This window comes from Diceros bicornis, chromosome 16, assembly GCF_020826845.1.
Source record: "Diceros bicornis minor isolate mBicDic1 chromosome 16, mDicBic1.mat.cur, whole genome shotgun sequence".
NCBI classification, from domain to species: Eukaryota; Metazoa; Chordata; class Mammalia; order Perissodactyla; family Rhinocerotidae; genus Diceros; species Diceros bicornis.
In genome coordinates, this window is record NC_080755.1 from 27,062,296 (window position 1) to 27,079,089 (window position 16,794).

The window sequence follows — 16,794 nt, forward strand, 5'->3', positions numbered from 1 at the left end:
AAAATTAACTTATAGGGCATAACCAACCTAACTGTTAAATATAAAACAATAAAACTTTTAGAAAAATCATAGGAGAAAATCTTCAGCATCTCTGGGAAAAGAGTTGTTAGACCTGACACCAAAAGCAGGATCTAAAAAAGGAAAAATTAATAAGTTGGACTTCATCAAAACCAAAACCTTCTGCTCTGCAAAAGACCCTGTCAAAAGAATGAAGAAGAAAGATATAGACTGGGAAAAAATATTTACAAACCACATTTCTGACAAAGAGCTAGTATCCGGAGTATATAAAGAACTCTCAAAACTCAACAGTTAAAAAATGATTTTTAAAAACTCAATACAGGGGCCGGCCCCGTGGCGTAGCAGTGAAGTGCACGAGCTCCGCTGCTGGCAACCCGGGTTCGGATCCCAGCCACCTACCAATGCAGCGCTTGTCGGGCCATGCTGTGGTGGCATCCCATATAAAGTGGAGGAAGATTGGCATGGATATTGGCCCAGGGCCAGTCTTCCTCGGCAAAAAGAGGAGGACTAGCATGGATGTTAGCTCAGGGCTGATCTTCCTCACACACACACACACAAAAACCTCAATACAATAAAATGGGAAAAATACATGAAAAGACACTTCACTGAAGAGCATATACAGATTGTAAGCAAGTACATGAAAAGGTATTCAACATCATTAGCCTTTAAGGACATGCAAATTAAAACTACAATGAGAACTCACTACTCACCTATCAGAATGGCTAGAATAAAAAATAGTGAAACACCAAGTGCTGTTAAGGGTGTGGAGAAATTGGATCACATACCCTGGTAGTGGGAACATAAAATGGTACAGCCTCCCTGGAACACAGCTTAGCAGTTTCTTAAAAACCTAAGCATGTAACAAGTAAAAAAACTAAACATATGACCCAGCAATTGCAGTCCTGGGAGTTTATTTCAAGAAATGAAAACTTATGTCCAGGCAAAAACCTGTACACAGATGTTTATAGCTTTATTCATAATAGCTTCAAACTGGAAACAACCCAGATGTCCTTCAATGGGGGAATGTTTAAACACACTTTGGCACATCCATGCCGTGGAATACTACTCAGCAATAATAAAAATGAATTATTGGTACATATAGGAATTAGGGTAAATCAAAGAATTATGCTAAGTGGAAAAAGCCCATTCCCAAAGGTTACGTACTGTGTGAATCTGTTTATATATGACATTCTTGAAATGACAATATTGCAGAAATGGAGAACAGATCCGGGGTCACCAGTGGTTAAGAAAGGGGTGGAGGTGGATGGGGGGAAGAGGAAAGGAGGGAAGTGTGTGTGGCCATAGGGGATCCTGGGAATGATGTAAATATTCTGTGTCTTGACTGTATCAATGTCAATGTCCTGGTTGTGATATAGTTTTGCAGGATGTTACCATTGGGGGAAACTGGGTAAAGTGTACATGGGATCTCCGTTATTTCTTACAACTGCATGTGAATGTATAACTATCTCCATATAAAAAGTTTAATTAAAAATTTGTATTCACAGATCCTACTCCCAGAGATTCTGATTAAGTCCGTCTGTCAAAGGACCCAGGAATCTGCATTTCCAATAACACCATGTCTGGTTCTGGTGTAGGGAGACAGGCAGCTCACTCTGCAAAATACTATTCTATGCCACTTCAATGGAAACACGTAAGAAATGTCCTTGTGATGTTTCCAATTCAAATTTAACACCACAATAGAGTAAAAGATATTACTATCTTTTACTTTGTATTTGTATCTTTTTTCTGTTACAGTGAAAATCTGGATTCCTGATAACATTAGTGAATTTCCTTATTTGTTTTATGCTATAATATACATAAAACAGTTAGAAAATGATAATACCAATATTACTCTAACAGTAAGTCCACTAAGTAAAGCATAAGTTTACTTTACAGTTCTTTGTCTTTAGAATATAGCCTACAAAAATTTCTAGTCAGAATACTACGTTCAAAGTTTACTTGAATTGATTCTTTTCTCTGTGAGGTTATTTTATTTTTTTACTTAAAATTAATTTGATATACATTTAGTTTCCTTTGTTTTTGTTTGTATTCCAATTTAGCATGTACTTTTTTCATCCTTTTTGATGTAATTTTAGTTTTTGAATGTGTAAAATATTTACATAATGAAAAATTCAAAATAATATAGGAAGATATACTCAGTAAAGTCTTACTCCCATCCCTTTCCCTGATGCCTTCTGTGCCCCACCCTGATTATAGCTCATCAAATTTATTAGTTTATAGTTCATAATTCTTGTGTTTCTCTTTGGTGAAAAAAAAATAATTTTATATATTTTTATTTTCTCTTTTTTATCACACAAAAGGTAACATAGTATGCACATTATTTTGCATCTTTCTTTTTAAACTTAAAAATATATCTTGAAAAATCACTCAGTATCTGCTCGCAGAAAGGATATATTCTTTTTTTTTTAATATTTTTTTGAAGTCCAAGTTTGTGTCTTTGTCACTGTTCTTTTTTTTTCCCCCTTTTTCTCCCCAAAGCCCCAGTAGATAGGTGTATGTCATAGTTGCACATCCTTCTAGTTGCTGTATGTGGGACGCCACCAGAGCATGGCCTGACAAGCGGTGCGTGGGGGCGCGCCTGGGATCCGAACCAGGGCTGCCAGTAGCAGAGTGCGGCCACTTAACTGCTAGGCCACGGGGCTGGCCCCCAGAAAGGATATATTCTTAATAAATATTTGATGACCGAAATCTGACTGAACATCTTGCATTGGAACTCTGAGGTATATTTGTTTATTCTCTGCTCTATTCCATAACAATTTTAAGGCAGCTAACACCATGGGGTAAATTCTAAGGGAAAGGTAGTGTCCCCTAAGCTATGGGGTATCATTTGCTGGTAAAAACTTTCATTTTCAAGCAAATGCATTTTACATAGTTTGAGTTTCATTCTTTTTTAAAGATCCTAGTTTTTTTATTCAAAATGTTTAGGAAAATTCTTCAAAATAATTTGTAACCTACTATAAATAGTTTTTGGTTTATGTTTAACTTGCATCTTTGGGAGCATCCATTCCTGAGCAGTAAAATCTTTCCTCTTGTCATGAACTCCAGGCCAATCTCACAACTCTTCTCATGGCTGGCTTGTCTACTCTGGGGACTCTGCAGGCAAAATTGCTTCACAAGAACCTCTCCAAATAGCAGACTTCCTGGGAAAACGTGATACCACTCACAGTTGGGATGGTTAAAAATGCAGGGGCAAAACTTGTACAGAATCAGTTGTGGATGTGCTTGCTTTGCTTCTGCTTTCAAAGCAAAAGAACCAGATCTGACTAGTTGGATGCAAAATGTGTGTCAATTAACAAGAATATACTAATTGATCACAGTTACTTTCAAAAACCCTTGTATAGAGCAAGGAAATGTACCAAAAGTTCTTTAATTGCATCTTTAATTAAATTTAGAGAGATAAACACAGAGAATTTAAAAAGACAATGGAAATCAGCGATGTTACTCCATTTTGAATATTACTTGGTCAATCATAAGACCTCGCTATTTGTGTAACATGAGGATTCCATTATGCTTGCATAGTCCAAATGCAACGCCAAAAATTTTCTCAGAGTAGATGTTTATAAACAAATACACAGAGTAGTTTAACAATTATAATCAGGCATAATCTTACTAGTAGCTATTTTGTATTGATGATCAATGCAAAGTTCTATTTATGGCATTTTTTCTCTAGGATTTTACACTTTGGTCCTTTTCTACATTAGCATATTTTTGGCTTTGCATACACTTTGGAGCTAAAATCCATAGCACTACATTTGTAAGTTGTGCACATTTGTCCCATTGCAGTCAGAATAAAGATATTTTTTTGATAGGCATTTAAGTTAACCTATAAAGCAGTAGTGTGTGTGTGAGTGTGTGTGTTTAGCCAAGAGCAGAAGGGTTAATAATAATAGTAATAACAACATTTAGTAAACTCTGCATTAAATGCTTTACATTCATCTAATTTAATCTCAAGTTTATCCTCAGATGAGCAAATGGGCTTAGAGAGATGAAATAACTTGTCCAAGCAGTTGGACACATATTAACACAGCTCATTAGAGGCCGTACAGAGATTCCAAATGCCTGAAGACAGCGCCCTGAGAGCCCCAGACAGGTCAAGCTGACATATTCTTTAGAATGACTACTTTCTACTCTTTGCGTGCTCATTACCATTCTACAGGTCAAAGGATAATTATTTCTCAAACGTTTGTATGTAAATATAGCTAGTTCTAGGAGCAAGCTGTGGGAGACCCAATCTCAATCAATGTATCATACAGCTCAATTTCCCTGATCAAGCACGGGAGAAGAGTTCAGTGAAATAATTTAGTTAATGGGAAAACCAATGGACAAAAAGCAGAGGAGATTCTCTTGCATCTTTTTCTACTAGAAAACTTTTCTAAGTGAAAGACACATATGTTCCAGGCAGGACGAGGTCATTTTCCCTATTACAGTTACACTTGTTCCTATTACAGTTATAGTTATATTACAAGTTACTGTGGTGGTTGTTCAAATGATCTCCCTTTCTCTTTTGTTGTGACATTATTTGCTGAAGATAATGAATGGGTAAGAACTAGATAGAAACTAGCACCTAGTACTAAGTCTGAGACACACACAGAAAAAGATATCTTCATCAGGCTGGAGCACGTGCTTGGGGAATGGAAAGATGGATTCAGTAGTCGGCAGCAGGGAATCCAGCCACGTGGATAAAGTTATTTAGGGAGTATGATGACAGGCAGCAGGTAGCAGTTCTGGAGGTTGGTCTCTGTCAGGGTGATTCAGAAAAGGGTCATAAGTAAGCTGAGCAGAGCATGAAGTCCACAAGTTTTGAAGCAAGAGGCATCAGACCTGGAATCACTTATTTACTCCTTCATTCATTAAGCATTAATTAAGTGCCTTCTATGAGACAGTGACTATACTAGGTGTTACAAACATAAGATGCATGAAACACGGCCTCTTTCTCATAATCCAGTGATGGAAGAAAAATCTAAACAATTGCATTACACTGGGTTCTGTTAGAATATAGGTAAAAATACAAAGTTTTATGAGTCCAGTGGAAAGAAATGACTAAATCATAGGGGTAGGTCTTCATAAATGAGGTAAAAGTCACTTGTTTTTTAAAAGGTTAATGAGATTTGGCCAGGTTAAGAAGAAAGAAAAGCATTAAAGATACAGGAATATAAGGAACAGCTTGTAAAGGGATAGTAAGTGATGAAAAGACATCTTGTATTTGGAGAATGGTAACTACTTTTAAGGAATTGGAGTGCAGAATATGTCAGGGGAAGGGAAAAGATATGTGATTGTAGTGATAACCAGATAGGTGTTTATAAAATACTTTGAATACTGTTCCCTGGCTGGTGGGGAGCCACTGAATGTTTTCATCATAGGACTGGCATTTGCTAGACATGTATTTACCATGAAACTAATGATGCTAAAGCTTCAGGGCTCCTCATTTGCGTAGGGCTTTCCAAGACCCTGGGAAGATACTGAGCAATGTGCCCATAGTCGCATATTTTTGCAAAATTTGAAAAATAAACCCTTTATTTTACAGGGGGACTTCTAAATGGAATAATCTTGAGGCTCCACAAAACCTGCATCTGCCCCTGGCATGAGCTGTGACTTAGAAAGCTCTCCCCGACAATGAGATGGAGGATGGGGTGGAGGGGAAGAGGCTGGTAGGAGGTTCTTGCAAAGGTCTAACAGCTGTTGAGAACTGAACTAAGGCAATGGCAGAGATGATCGCAAGAAAGGACAGGCTCTTAGGAGGTGGAATCAACAGGATTTGTGACAGGTGAATATAGGGATGGAGTTGGGAGAAGGAATTCTCCGAAGACTCTGAGTTTTAATGGATGCCTAGGAGGACGGTGTTACCATAACTGCAAAATGAAATATATATATATGAGGGCTGAAAAGACACTGAATTGTCTTTGCTAGAGGAGAGAATCATGAAAGAGGGGTATTCAACAATGTTAAATAATGAAAAATTTGGAGTAAAGTGAGCACTAAGGATTGTCTATTGAGTACGGTAATTAGGAAGTCATTGGTTACCTTAAGAGAAAAATAAAGAATGGATTCATTGGTGGTGTGGGTAGAACTCACTCTGCAGCAAGAAGTAGAGTATAGTCCTCCTTGTACCTCTCAGCACTTTCACGAGTTCAAGGGTAGATCTCCACTTTCTTTTGGGGTGTGAGTGAGAGGTGAACTGTCAAATGAAAGACAGGCCCCACTTCAGGAGGAGGTGGGCAGGCTGTGAGGAAACGGACTCAGGCACAGGGGAACCAAATAGACTCTGTAGCAGAGCTTGGGAATTTTGGAATCAGAAGTCCAGTTATTAGGACACAAGGAGCTGGAAGGACTAGAAAAATTAGGCTGTGTTAATGCTGAAGCCTTTCAGTATCACCATAAAATGCCTCAAATCCCCCAGAAAAAGATAAGGTTGTCTCCAGCGTCCAGGGCATATCCAAGCCTGCAGTTTTCCAGCAAGAGAGCTCAGCAATACAGCAGGCAAGATGAGGGGATCAGTGAATCAGGAAGAGATAACCAGACGGAAGAATTTATAGTTGAGGAAGGGATGCGAGGCAGCTCCTCTCACCTCCAGGCTCTGAATCTGAAGTCAGCACTTCCTAAACTCAGAGGAGAGACTCAGGCCCGCTGCCCTTTGTATTTCTAACAAAAGTAGCACAGTCTTTTTAATTTATCATGTGACCATTTTGCGGTTTCAGAGAAGAAAAACTGGAGATTTCGCTATAAAGATTCCTAAGGGGGATCAAGAAAGACATAGTATTGGTTTGGGGACTATTCAATAAAGTACTCCTAGCAGCAAAAACTGAAAGAAACACAGCTGGAATCATTTTATGAATTGTAGGCAAATTGTAAGATTGAATTCAGTCAAGATAATTGGTTTTTAAGTATGTCCTTTTCTCTTTCTCCTATTTGATGTTATTAACATGAGGTCTTTTTAAATGTCAATAATTTAAATGTAATTTAATTTCTTTAATGAAATTGTTCAATAATTTGAGGATATAAGAGTAGCTTTGGAGCAGCAGCAGCAAGGAAGGGTGGTGGAGGCAGGGGGAGCGCTCAGCCTCGGAGGGGAAGGAAGGTGCCTTCCATCTCTCCAGGGTGACTCTGATCGATGCCAGTGGAGTCCCTTTGAAAGGGCTTCTGTTTGGATTTCCCCCAGCTGAATGAAGGGGACTGCATGCCAAATGCCATTCAGGAAATGTGAAGTGTATTAAAATAGGCAGGGATCCAATAATATTGGATACTGTTCCTGTGCCTACAAAATTTTAGGATTTAAGTAAAGTTGGAATCTGGAGAACAGATTGGACTGTCACAGCCCCATAGCCTGGTATTTAAAGACCTCCACAATTGGGGCCGGCCTGGTGGCGCAAGCGGTTAAGTGCGCGCGCTCGGCTGCGCATCCCGGGGTTTGCCGGTTTGGATCCCGGGTGCGCAACACTGCACAGCCTGTCAAGCCATGCTGTGGGGGTGTCCCATATAAAGTGGAGGAAGATGGGCATGATGTTAGCCCAGGGCCAGTCTTCCTCAGCAAAAAGAGGAGGATTGGCAAATGTTAGCTCAGGGCTGATCTTCTTCACACACACAAAAAAAAGGAGGATTGGCAGATGTTAGCTCAGGGCCGATCTTCCTCAAAAAAAACAGAAGAAAAAAAAAAAAGACCTCCACGATTTACTTTTTGCAAAAACGCTGAGTCATATTCAACTTTGAATTGTATGCCACTTTTTAAACATAAGTTTAAAAGCTTCTTATCATGTAATTTATGGAGTTAAACTTTTGGAACCTGAAACCAAGTAGAGGACTTTACATTTATCCCTATTTAATGTTACCTTGTGACTTTAAGCTAGGCCAAGTTTCCAGGCTGTTCAGAGATTTTTGAATACTAATTCAACCATCCAGTATATTACTGGTTTTTCCCAGCTTTGTGCCATTGGCAAATATAATAATTGTGCTATTGGTACCTTCATCCAAATAATTGATTGAAAATGAGGAGAGGACAGAGTTGAGGACAAAGCTCTCCAAACCCTAAAGAATTTCCTGTGGATTGACATGGATTAATTAATGGGGAAATGGGAAAAAAACAAGTTTTATGGAATGTGTACTTGATACTACAAATGATTCTTTGCGTATATCATCACATTTAATCTTTAGTCATGGTAACATAACTAGGAAGTGCTGAACTTGATTTTTTTTTTCCTTTGCTGAGGAAGATTGGCCCTGAGCTAACATCTGTGCCCATCTTTCTCCATTTTGCATGTGGGATGCCTCCAAGGCATGGCTTGATAAGCGGAGCGTAGGTCTGTGCTGGGGATCCGAGCCTGGGGTCCGAACCGGTGAACCCCAGGCCGCTGAAGCGAAGAGTGTGAACTTAACCACTATGTCACCAGGCTGGCCCCCGAACTTGATTTTTGATTCTACATCTGTCTAACTCCATAGTCTTACTAGTAAACTATATTTCCTCTAACTGAAGTTCTTTACTTACTTGGTTGTTCAACCTCCTACCAATCCACCAAACTGTGTTTTCTTCCAGCCCACATTTCTGCATCTGGTCTGTAAGGACACTGAGACAGGCTCTACTAAATACGTGGCTGAAATTCAAATACACTATGGGAATTTCTCTCAGTCATATTGAGACTGAGATAGTACTGGGTATGGTGGTGAAGGAGGTGAAAGAGGACTGTCTGAAGTGATAGGGTTTGATTTTTCCACAAGATGGTACTTATTTTTGGTTGGTTCCTTTTTTTGATAAGAAATATATTATACCTGACACTTAAATATTGGAATAAAAGGAAATGTGACTTTTCATAATTCATGTAGCATTATGTATCATGTTCTATAATTTTTTCTATAGTTGTATTTTTTTTAGAGTTTGAAAATTTGGGGGGGTCTATTATAATGGGAAGTTTAGTGACATCTGAGGATATTCCTCTTGATACCCCCACCTGTGGTGATAACAGGACTAATAATAACATTTAAATGCTTCCTCTATATTGGACATTGTGTAAAATGCTCTACATGCATTAGATATTATCTCACTTATTTAATATGACACCTTCTGAAATGATTCCTATTATTATCTCCATTTTATAGATTAAGACACAGATTGAGAAGTTATGTGCCCAAGAACTGTGGTTTGAAGCCAGGAAGATGGTCTTCTCCAGTGCTGGTGGCTCTTGTCACTGTTGGGAGAGAAATCTCCAAGGATCTCTTGCATTTCTGTTTGTCTTGTGAGCTGAGGAACTGACTGCCTCGTTCTGAATTATTTTTTCAAGGAGTTTAAATAATGAATGGTCTTAGAAGATACAGTGTCTCCCTGCAACATAAAGGGCAGGTGTGTTTACTGTCCAGTATAATAAAGATAATGTCTCTCTCTGGGGCAAAAGTTAAGTAGGCTTACTGTGGGCCGGCCCCGTGGCTTAGCGGTTAAGCGTGTGCACTCCGCTGCTGGCGGCCCGGGTTCGGATCCCGGGCACGCACCAACGCACCGCTTCTCTGGCCATGCTGGGGCTGCGTCCCACTTATAGCAACTGGAAGGATGTGCAGCTATGACATACAACTAGCTACTGGGGCTCTGGGGGAAAATTAAAAAAAACAAACAAACAAAAAAACCAAGTAGGCTTACTGTCCATTATCAAAGATTCAGGTTCCCTAAGTTCAGGATTCCTCTCCTATAATGCAACCACTGGGTGTGCAGACCTCACCAGGCCCTCATGGCACCACCTTGTGGGAATCAGGGTGACAGTAACTGGTACAAATGCTGATCCTCTGGCTACTGCTATTGTTATGAGTAATAAGATCCTTTGTCTCTGACCCAAGATTCTCATGTCTTTTTCTATGAAACTGTGGCAGGCTAACTTGTTAGCTTGCAAGTAAGGTAAAGTCTCAGACCCTTCATAGTTCTTGACTGCCTCTATATGGAGAATATAATTCTCCATATATATGAGAGAATATAATTCTCTCATCTTGGGCTGGCCCAGTGGCTTAGCGGTTAAGTGCGTGCGCTCCGCTGCTGGCGGCCCAGGTTCGGATCCCGGGCGCGCACCGACGCACCGCTTCTCCGGCCATGCTGAGGCCGCGTCCCACATACATCAACTAGAAGGCTGTGCAGCTATGACATACAACTACCTACTGGGGCTTCGGGGGAAAAATAAATAAATAAAATCTTTAAAAAAAAAGAATAATAATAATTCTCTCATCTACAAGTCCAGCAACACTATCCGAAAAGGTACATGACAATCTAAGGGAGAGCTAATTGCCTTCTGATGATCCAAATATCTTTGATGATGTACTTCTAGGTAGTATACTGGTGGCAGCCTCTGCTCTCCCTCTCTTAAACAACACGTAAAATGTATAAATGAGAATTTGACTCTCCTTAAGCAGCCCAGAAGTGTAGTTCTGGTTAAGAATATTTTGAAGCAGAGCTTCCAGCTTAAGTTTGCAAAATAGAAGGGCACTTCGCTGAGTTCCCTTGGTTGGCGGACTCATTTTGATGGATAAAATAAACACAGAGAAAAATCACTCCATCTGGGTTTGCTGTTATTGTAGAGCTTGATATGCATCCATCAACAGCACAACCTGTCTAGTGTCAAGAGGTACATGATTTCTGGAAAAGAGCCATTCTGGAATAAATAACACTTATTTGAGAAAATCTTAGAAGTTTATTGGAGAAACTATGCTTTGTTTGTTCAGAAAAAGTGATTATTAGAGTGTACAAAGGATAATAATTTTATTTTTGTAAAACGGTTCTGAATTCTGTGCATTGTCAGAGCTTTGGGTGAAAGCAGATTTTAGGAATGTTTTTCTAAATTGTATGCAAGAGACATACACTTGAAAGGTTAAGCCCAAAGGTTTTATTCAAACTATTTAAAATTTCATGCACATATCTAATCTCTCCCTAAATTTTCTGCTTAGCAGCTAAGGCACAGAGCTTACTCAGGACACTGTGTGAAAAAAAAGCCAAAATATGCAGGCTCCCAGGCAGAGTCTGATCAGTGGCACATTGGATGCAGCTTTCAAATATGGGTGCATAGATTTCCTTCTTTTTAATTTTGCAATTGAATTAATTGTAATGGATGCAGAGAACTAGTTGGTAGCTGGTTTCGAATAACTACAGTATTGGCTGCAGCTGCGCTATTTCTGACTTCTTCCCTGTAGACTTCCTGTAGATCAGTAGTTCTTGAACTTTAGAGAGCATCAGAATCCCCTGGAGGGCTCGCTGTTTTAATCTCACACCCAACTCCTAGAGCGCCTGATTCGTTTGGTCTAGGATAAGCCTGAGTATTTGCATTTCTAATAAGTTCCGAAATAATGCTGATACTGTTGATCTGAGGAACACACTTTGAGAGTCACTGCCCTTGACCTTTTCTGTGGGGCTAAGCAATGTCTCTGGCCTGTGACGGGGAGCTCTTTAGAAAGGTAAATATTTAGGCTATTTTTCCATATTTGCCTTAGGGAAGATACGAACTTTTGTTTCCCAGGGGACCCTCCTTCCATCTCACACTGCTTTTTGTTTTCCATTGTATTCCTATTCCACACAATCCTGCCACAACAAATACTGAACTTAGTTGCAGCCCTTCATTTCTGTTTTCTGTTTTTCTTCCATCATATTTTTTCCTTCACACGTGAAGCGACGCTCATTAATATTTAGGTGATTTTTCTGAACAAAATAAATGTATACTATGCAGGCCTCTTCTAAACTGCAAGCAAGTGGCCACTTAAATTCCGGCTGGAGTGGGAAGGAACCAGTTTCTTTTCGTTCTTTGTCATTGTCTGTGGGATTTCTGAGTGTTATACATCAACAAATTGCCTACCCTTTAAGGCCAAGACCCCATCTGGATTTGTACTTTAGTAAATGCTTGCTTTTTATATAATAATGGTCTTTTACTTGGCTGTTGTACATTTTTCTCATCATATATACTTTTGTCAGTTTGTTCATCCCAATGTAACCATATTTGTCACATTTGAAATTTGTCATATGCTGTATGTTATTAATATAAGCAGGTTAACCACCATTGTTGGATAGCCTGGGATGACAAACAGGGTTTATTCTTTTGGTTAATTGATAGGTATATAGTGGCTGCCTACAGCCCTAGGCCGAGGTGAGTTTTGCATGCATCTGAGCTCAGTGGGGAAGAATGCCATCATTAGCTATGTCCATGTTGGGCCTCGTAGAGGAACATGGCTGCATGTGTGTTCCACACTGGCAAACTCTGGCCTGTTGTTTCAACATGGTATGTGAATAGGATAGATCAAACAATTTGATATGAAAATGTCAAAAAGTATTGAAACACTGCTACAAGAATTAGAGGAACTTCTATTTTTCTGAGCTGTAGTTCCCTTAATTATAAAACGGGGATAATAATGCCTATTTGGTAGATGACGTTGTTAAGCTAGAAAAGACCTTCAAAAAGGAAAAGTATTGCAATGAAAAAGACCAGTATTGGAGAAACTGTGGTAGGAAGGCAATGTGGTGAGGGGGCAAGAAAGCCAGCTGGGGTTCAGACCCCATCTTTTCACTTACTAACCCCATTTGCTTAATCTTGCTGAGTTTTAATTTGCTAATCTGTAAAATAGTAATATAATATTTACTTCTCAGGGTTTTGATAATTAAATGAATTAATACATGTAAAGAGCATGGCTCATAATAAGTATTCAATAAAAGAGGCCATTATAAAATGAATTGCTGGTATTTAGGATGGAAGATCTGGAAGAATTGTTGTTTAAAATATTTGAAGATAAACGAGAGGATAAATATTTTCTGTGTGATAAGTGTGGGAGATCAAGATTTGGCCATCCTAAAATATATCTCTTTACCTTGATTGTTTTCTCTGAGGGACATTTGACCTCCCCCACTAACTGCCTAAAGAATTTGACATGGTGGCTCCTTCCTGGAACAGATCTATCATGATGGCTGTAAAGATAATGTAGGATAAATGTTACAATAGGAAAGGCACCAACAAGCCCATCTTATCGGAAGTTCTGTCTCTCTGGCCACATTCTCTGGATGGCCCTGTGAGGAGTTGCCAGACAATCATTTAGATTTATAAGGGAAATCTCCATTTGTAAAGATATCTCCCTCTCTGTATTGGGAAGAGGGGGGATGACCTCTGTGGGAGATCAAGATTTGGCCACCCTGAAATCTATCTCTTTACCTTGGTTGTTTTCTCTAGGGACATTTGACCTCCCCCAGTAACTGCCTAAAGAATTTGACATGGTGGCTCCTTCCTGGAACAGATCTTCTATCATGATGGCTGTAAAGATAATGTAGGATAGAGGTTATAATAGGAAAGTCACCAAGCCTCTTTTATCAAAAACTTTGTCTCTCCCTGACCACATTATCTATAGATGACCCTGAAAAGAATTGTCCTCCTGCCCTCTGAAGTCCCAGGCCACTACCCACCCCCAACACGCTCCTCGCCTTTAGCTGCAATACTTAAGCAAGCAGCTTAGACAGAGGGGCGAGTTGCTCATTTCTGAGTTTCTCCCATGTATACATGTTATTAAACTTGGTATTATTTTCTCCTGCTAACCTGTCTCGTTAATTATTTGGCCAGCCAGAAGAACCTTAAGGGAAAAGGCAGAGGGAGATTCTCCCTCTTCCCCCTACACCTCATTTCTAGAGACTTATCAATGTGGAAGGTGAGGCCTTAAAACTGCATAATAAACCTTACTCTTGTTTATAGTGCTTTAGTGATAATCTCCTGTAACTGACTCTCCCACCCCCAACATCCTCCTTGTCTTTGGTTGGACATGGTATTTAAGACGAGAATTTCTGCTATTGTGTTGAGAAACGCAGTGTCCCTGCTTTCTCCCATGTATACATGTTATTAAACTTGGTATTATTTTCTCCTGCTAATCTGTCTTGTTAGTTATTTGGCCAGCCATAAGAACCTTAAGGGAAAGGGCAGAGGGAGATTCTCCCTTTCCCCCAACATAAGTGAATCAGAGTGAATTAGAGCTAAGGAATAAAAATTATACAAGGGAGAATTACACTGACTACAGGGAAGAACTGTCTGAGAAGCAAACCTAGCCAAGCAATAGAATGGGTTTCTGTGTGAGGCAGTGAGTTACCTAACCCAGAAATAGTCAGAGAGAGGCTGCCTGGTTTTGGTCAGATTACGTAAAAGGATTCCTGCTTTAGATGGGAGGTTGGAGTCTATGATATTGGAAATTCCTCAAATTCAATTGTACTGTGAATTCACCCCAGTGACTTTTGGAAAATCACTCTCTCTGCTCTTATTTTACATTATCTCAGTAATGACTCCGGTATTCCAAAGGATTTAGATTTCCATAAGGACTTGTGGGAGATCAAGATTTGGCCACCCTGAAATAGGTCTCTTTACCTTGATTATTTTCTCTGACGGACATTTGACCTCCCCCAAACTGCCTAAAGAATTTAACATAGACCTGTTCCAGGAAGGAGTTACTATCTGATGGCTGTAATATAATGTAAAATAGATGTTACAATAGGAAAGGCACCAACGGGCCCCTCTTATCAAAAATTCTGTCTCTCTGGCCACATTCTCTAGGTGGCCCTGCTAGGAGTTGCCAGACAAACATTTACATTTATAAGGGAAATCTTCATTTGTAAAGGTATCTCCCTCTCTGTATTGGGAAGAGGGGGGATGACTTCATTTCTAGAAACTTATCAACGTGGAATGTGAGGCCTTAAATCTGCATAATAACCTTACACTTGTTTCCTGTGCTTTACTGTTAATCTCCGGTAACTGACTCCCCTCACCCCCAACACCCTCCTTTGTCTTTAGATGAAGATAGTACTTAAGACGAGAATCTCTGCTATTGTGTTGAGAAACTCAGTGCCCCTGGTTTCTCCCATGTATACAGGTTATTAAACTTGGTATTATTTTCTCCTGCTAACCTGTCTTTTAATTATTTGGCCAGCCAGAAGAACCTTAAGGGAAAGGGCGGAGCGGGATTCTCCCCCTCCCCCGACAGACTCACGAGATTTAAGAGATTACCATAAGGAAAACTCATCAATCCCCGTGTTTAAAAACCAACAAACAAACGAAACAACAATAGACATCAATTTATGTTCTTTGTTTTAAACAGAGTCGTAGACACTTTGCTTGCCCAAAGGCTAAAGCGCTGAATACACCCGTTTAAGCAGTCCAAGGCTGACACTACACTAACAAGAGGACTTTCTGAAAAAGCGCATCAGGACATGGCAATTGAGCCCGGCAGCCCCAGGAAGAAGCACATTACTGTGGCTGGGTTTTTCTGGTACAGTGATCAGCAGTGAAATGATTAACAGTGTTGGCATTTAAGTGATCATAATTAGGTTTCAAAGTTAACAGCCCATTGAGATAAATAGTGGAAGTTCACACCTCTCTCAGTGCTATTGTTTATCAGACTGTCAAGTTGCAGATCCAGGAAGACAACATTAATGTAGCTTTGGACACTAATTGCCCAAAGCCAAGTTACATCCACCTGGGAGGGTCCTTTGGGTATTTGTTCTACTAAAATGTCAGGGACTATGCAGTGCTGGGGTTCTGCATTGCCTAACAGCATACAACATCGCAGTGATGTTTTCTATGCAGTGATGATGCATAGAAGGCGAATGACATGGGAATATGTTGTAATGTTCGGGAGGAACCTCCCAGTTTAATAGTAGATTTGCCTCAGTTTCTCCTCTCAAATGGCAAACTGCGTACTTGGACAAAATGGTTTCTGAGAGGAATAAGAAATTTAATGATTTAAACAAAATAACAAAAAACCCTCTGCTCATAAGAATTAGATTTCATAACCCGTGTTATTGTCCTAAAGGAGTTATATGCGCATTCCGTCAATAGAAGAACGTTGAGAGCATAATTAAATTAATTTCATCGAATTCTGGATTATTTGTTCACAATTAAGTTTATATGCATGGTTGCATGCTGCATCACGCTCAATAAGGGTGGAGATTGTAATTTCAGTTTGCAAAGTATGGATTTTCTTTTACAAAACACATTTAATAATTAAAGGCAGCAAAAATGGGGAAAAAATCCACAAGCTTTAAAAAAGAAAATGTTACAGCATTATAGTAGTGGTTGTGTCTTCATGACAAAGTTTCTTAAAAGAACAAAGTCATTGATCATTCATTATCATCATCAACATGAAATAATTACTGAATATCATTAAAAAATTACACCATCAAACAAACTTAAGGAACAGTGAACTTGAGTACTTCGCATTTCTTACCGTGTCACCTTGAACAGGGTTTTTCTTTGTTTTGCTTTTTTTCCATCCCACTACCTGATGGGTTGGAAAACGGCTCATGGCATTTTCTTTACGTCTGAGGGCCACCACGGGGCTTCACAAGGACCGAAGAGAGGAAAAGGCAGGAGAAAAGGAAAAAAGAGAGGGAAAGAGAGGTATAAAAGGAGAGCGGAAAAGAAGAGCAGGATCTAGAATGTAGGGGAAAGGGTTACAAGCAGATAAACTGGATCACAGGGAGGTGTCATCAGTTACCTCAGGTGCTGAGACCATCATTTTCTTACATCTCAGTTAGAAACAGGGGTCTAGCTTCCGCTTCTGTGAAGGAGTTCTGTCTTGGGAAGCTTTTCACGAGAAGAATTACACCAGAAAGAAATGGCTCTACTCTGTCTGAAACAGGAGGTGTTTTTATTTCTTACTGTTGAGTTTTCCAACTGGTATACCATGAGGTTCTGAAGCCAATCCATTGAGGCTGTTTACACAGACACCTGAACCATGTCTAGGGCAGACACAGTCGGTGGAGTCTGCCAGCTAGTGATTGCGGAAGAA